The 5600-nt window shown below is 33.7% G+C and overlaps 1 long non-coding RNA gene across 1 annotated transcript; it reads left to right on the top strand.

The window, feature by feature from the left end:
• On the top strand, window positions 1-1979 carry LOC135134264 (uncharacterized). Its single transcript, XR_010281265.1, has 2 exons — window positions 1-393; window positions 1550-1979. It is a non-coding gene; the product is annotated as an uncharacterized LOC135134264 (long non-coding RNA).
• Window positions 1980-5600: the final 3621 nt, after the last annotated feature.

Below are 5600 nucleotides of genomic sequence, written 5' to 3'. Positions count from 1 at the left end.
CAATGTTGTATCTCTCGTCCCATTGCTGGTCACAAGCAAGTCTTAAAAAGCAAACAAACTGAAAGAAACTCATGCAAACCTTATCACAATAATATTTTAAATAACTGCGAGAAATATGTTCGTGATGAAATAACCGATAAGATCGTGACCGTGTGGGTCACTTTAGTCGAGTATCGCAGTGCTATGGTAAGAGTAAGACAGAACTTGGCGAATGGTAAATGTGGATCCCCTTTATCCAACTGCTGCTGGATCAGAGTGAGCGTCAACATCTTTTATATAAAACCCCTGTTGCTTCTCGCTGAATGTATTCGCTTGAAACCAAGTTGAGAACTTGCGGTTAGTGCATCAACATACTCAGTAATTAATTCCACCAAGTTTGGTAGCAGATTAGAGGTGAGTCAGTTTTTCCACATTTTAATTATCCTCTCCGTAACCGTTTACTTATGCATACAAATATTCGTTTACTTTTGAATATTGCAAGTCAATTCGGTCTCTCTATTCTGTTTTGATTACATTTTAAAGTTTAAGCAAGGGCGTATTCTCAAATTGATTTCTGGGTTGACATGCAAGCGAAATGTGTACTCATAAGATGATTAATAAATATTAATTTGTTACCGAAATTTTAGTCAAGCGAACAGATAACCCTAATTTATTAAATTCACTAACTGGTTCCAATTCCCACACTTAATTTCAGTACTCTCTGATGTTACATTATATCAAATTACAAGTTAATTGCATACGAAGAGATCAAACGTCAAAATCTGAACGTGGAAGCTCGTCACTTCATTGAACTTCATTGATATCCTAACCAGAACCACTCCGGCTTCAAATAGTTATTTTTTTCGCGTATCAATGCTTCCGTTTCGTAGCAATATCTCATTACACGTCAATCTTGCTGGCTGACATGCGCAAAAAATAACTTCCTGTTGGAAGTATGACAGGAATATAGTTGAAGTTTTATATGTGGATATTGTAACAGTTATCATAATGACACTTTACCAAAAAAATTATCCAAATTAGATTAGCTGTTTTTGAGATAATCAGAAAAATACAATTGCTTCATATATATTTTTTCTTGTAATAAGGAAGTTTGGAATTGCAGTAGGCTGTGTAAGTTTTTTTAATATCTGTTTTCACATTTTTGCTTACATGTTAATGTTAGTTTACCTAATATTTTGTAAATCTGAAATTTCGTCGTTAAATTCAAGTGACATTTGATTGGCATTTGCGGCGGGTGGGTCGAGTGCAGTTTGCGCGTCAGCAGTAACATAAAACTGCAATTTACAGCTTACTCTGGACCGTTGGTTGTCACCGAAAGTAAATACCAACTACAATTTAAAAATTCAATTTTGTTTTAATGTTGAGACTTCGCACTTTCTAGTTTATACCCATTTACAGCAAAATGCCACAAACCGTCACAACTCATATGTAATCAAGATAAACTGAAGCTATGCCCTGAGTGCAACATTGACAAACGATTTGAAATCCATTATGACTCGATTACATGATGAAACGACCTGTACGTCAGTTAACTGTTTGATTTTTCCAGATGGCCTTGTTTAACCTGTTAAAAGTTATGTGGATCACCGCGGCTTTAATAACAATGGCAGCAGTTTCGTCCGGGTTATCTTTGCACAAGCTCTCCGCAAGCCTCAGTAACGTGCGAAATTTGGATGAACAAATACGACTCGCATACAAACCGGAAGCTGAAGAAGCTTTTCGTCCGGGGAGGTTTTTGGTAGATAATTCCAGCGACGATGATTTCATCAGAGAAGACAGAACAATAAAATTTCCAAAGCTAATGCGTACGACGACTTCTTAACCTGATTCCGACTGACTGGTAAAAGTGCGGGAATAACCATGCGTTGTATCGATAAACGACCAGCGGAGAAATCCGCAATTGTCTGGTGAATCATGAGTGACCTGTTGGGTTACTTAATTTTGTGTTGTTTATTGTGTAATAATATTTATTTTATTTATTTTAATGTGTACTTATTTTGTTGCGTTTTATTGACGAATTTTATTAGCACTGTCGCAGTTCGTATAGTGTGGATAAAGCTGTATGGAAGTTTATCTGTTTAAAGAACTATTCATTTCAATTTTCTCGTAAACTATTGCAGCGGGAATATCATAAACAGTCCAATGTGGCTTAAGGCGTACATTCCAAAATGGGTTTCTATGGTTTTAAGATTACGGTGGATATGCCGATCTATATTTCATGTGCAAAGTGAGCATTCCGTCGCTTTATTGAAATATGTTGAGATTTATAACGGTTTAAAAACTCATATCCGACAACTTTATAAAGTTGAACAAGAATTCCATTAGAAAAATCTAATATAAAGTTTTGGAAGTTCCTTCCTCAAGTTAGGCTCAATAGTAATTACATTCGAGCGGTTTCATACATATACGTTGATACATATAAAATGCAAAAAATGTTTTACATTTACGTGGCACTCTGACACAAATGGAAAACACCAGTTTTACAAATTTTATATTGGTTGAAGGGTGCTGCTGTATTACGACATCATAGATATTATTTACTATTTAAATTAAACTATTATTTTATAACATATAGATATCATTTTCGAAGAATATATTGTGAAGTTTAATTTTTACGAGTTTCATTTTTTTGTACGATGTGGAAAGTAAAAACTTGAAATTTATTAAGTGCAAAACAGTGAAATTTGGAATGTTAGAAAGTTATAGCATTTTGAGAGTCTTTTGATGAATGGCTAATTTTATGTTTTCTCAACGCTTCATAGCTCCGGGAATATGAAAAAGTAGGGCCCCCGTTTGTGTTTGTTGACTTTATTGGAGGATATGTATTAATGTAGCTATTTTAAGGACAATAAAAATTGAAAAATGGAGCAATCATTGAAAACTATGATTATTATGCGAGGGAATTGACAAACAACAATTAATTTTGTTAAAATTATTAAATGGGCTTTCTTGGACATGTAATGATTGTCGCTCGCCCTCTAATACTGAGAAAGATTCATGTAGTTGCTGTTAGATTATTCCCTTTTTAATTGAAAGCATTAATAAGTTCACTGATACGGCCACTTCACAGCAACTCATGTCTTCTACTTCCCCGGACATCGAACATATAGTTAACGAACTAAAAGAGCGTCAAAAGAGGAGCAAAAATATCATTGTAGTTGGTATACCTGCGCCCTAGCAGAACTTACCTAAAGAAGAAATCTATAACAACGATCTGGAGGCCGCAACGAATCTTTTAAAATCAATCAAACAAGATTTTCATTCGAAAAATGTAAACATTTCTAGGCTCGGGTTTATACCTCTGATAAACCTTTAAGCTTATTTCCTTTTGGCATTTCTAGTAACTCTATATAACGTTTCTATCAAAATGTATGCGAGTTGAGTTCTAAATGTGTTGAATTTTACAACAATGTCTCAGCAAGTAATTTTGAGTTTATCTTTCTCACAGAATCTTGGCTTACTAGTGATATTCGGTGTAGTGAACTCTTTCCCACCAACTATACTGTTTTTCGTAAAGACCGTTCTATGGAATGTACAGATTTGTGTAGAGGTGGCGGTGTTGTTTTTGCTGCTAAAAACTGTTACTTTTGCACTGAGATCGATTTTTAATCAATAACCAACCATTTTTCCTTCTATTGATATTGTTGCTGCAAGAGTGGTTATTTATAAATGTTAATCTTTATTTATTATTGTTTTATATATTCCACCTTACACTCAATTTCAGCAATTAGATTTATTTTTTGACTCATTTAGTTCCCTTGAGATTTTTTCTAATGACAATCACTTTTTAGTGATAGGTCTCAATACTCCTAATTATACAAGCAGCTATAGTGACAGTTTAGTGAGACATTAAATACATATTTTTAAAACATTCCATGGATTCTCCCAATAGAATTCAATTATTAATTGTAACAATCATCTTTTGGACTTAGTTTTTTCCAATCTTATATCTTTATCGGTTGATAAAGCATTCTCTTCATTAGTTGATGGTTATAAATTTGAACAAAATCTCTTTTCGCTATTTACAAACTTTTCAAATGAACAGCTTGAACAATAACTTCAACTTTAAAAAAAGCGAATTTTCATCAATTTTAGCAACAACTTTTGGCTATTGATTGGGGTTTAAAAATTAATATTGATAAAGTGGAAGAAGCATGTTCCAAATTTTATGAAACTCTGTACAGTTTATTTGACTCAACCGTGCCTAAATATTCTCTCTCAAAGCACTTGTTAATATTGCTTACAAAAAATACTTATCCGACTTAGAACAATCGATTTTTGTTGATTCCAAAAAGTTCTGGAGCTCTATTCAAAGCAAAAAAGGAACATCTAGAATTCCAGGCCTTATGATCTATAAAGGTGTTGAGTTATCTGATCCATCTGAAATTGTTGACGTTTTTGAAGACTTTTTCAATAGTGTGTTAATTGCTTCTAAACCTATGGAGTACTCTCAGTTCATTTCTAACACTAATTCTAATATTCCTATTCCACCGTGCCAAATTACTGCTGAAGATGTTCTGATAAATTTAAAAGAATCCAAGGATTCTTTCACAATGGGTATTGATGGAATTCCCTTTTTCTTACCTAAAGACTGTGCGCAGATTCTTGCTGAGCCACTTTGTATTAATATTTGATCTAATAGTAAAGAAATCCGTCTTTCCTTCACTTTGGAAGAAGGGTTATATTTGTCCCATTCTTAAGAAAGGACAGCAGAACCGGGCGACAAATTATTATAGAGGTATTTCGATACTTTGCAACTTTGCTAAGGTTTTCGGATCAACTTTGTATTATCACATTTACTTATCGACGAAGCTATTGATTTCATCTTGTCAGAAAACATCGACCAGTACAAATTTAGCTGTATTTTTCCAATATAAATATATCAGAACTAATTGATAGACAATGTGATGTCATGTATACTGATTTGGAAAAGGCTTTCGATAAAATAGATCATTGTTTATTACTACAAAAGCTCTGTAATATTGGCTTCACAATTCCTTTATTGAAACTTTTAATCTCTTATTTGACCGGTAGAATCTCATTTGTAAATTGTACTCCATCTTCTGGGGTCCCACGGGGATCGAACTTAGGACCCTTGGTGTTTTTGCTCTTTATTAACGATCTTCCTGATGCTACTCCCTGTAATAAACTTATGTAGGCCGATTATGTCAAATTATATGGAAATTAATTCCATTAATGATTGCTTAATTTTGCTTTACCATTGGTGTATTCCAAATAGATTAATGGTGAATATGTCTGAATGTAAAGTTGTATCAGTTGCAAATTTTATTTCACAAATCATTATAAAGACATTATTCCTAAGGCTTACAAGATGTATGGTTTTATTTATCGCAATTGTAGAGAATTTGTAAATCAGCGAACTCTTATCACATTATTTTCTTCTTTGGTGATAGCAAGACTGGAGTACGAAGCAGTTATTTGGTACCCCATCTACGCAATCCATCGGCAGGAGATTGAGTCTGTACAACGAAAATTTTTAAAATTCTTAGCTTTCTAACAAGACAGTGTTTACCCCCCACGTGGTGTGGACCATTCAGATCTTTTGAAGAGATTCAATTTTACATCACGGCTCTTGATTC

Source organism: Zophobas morio, unplaced genomic scaffold (assembly GCF_036711695.1).
Source record: "Zophobas morio isolate AGI-343-1 ecotype UQ-CSIRO unplaced genomic scaffold, CSIRO_AGI_Zmor_V1 ptg000023l, whole genome shotgun sequence".
Lineage (NCBI taxonomy): Eukaryota > Metazoa > Arthropoda > Insecta > Coleoptera > Tenebrionidae > Zophobas > Zophobas morio.
This window is presented reverse-complemented; position numbering and strand designations above follow the sequence as displayed.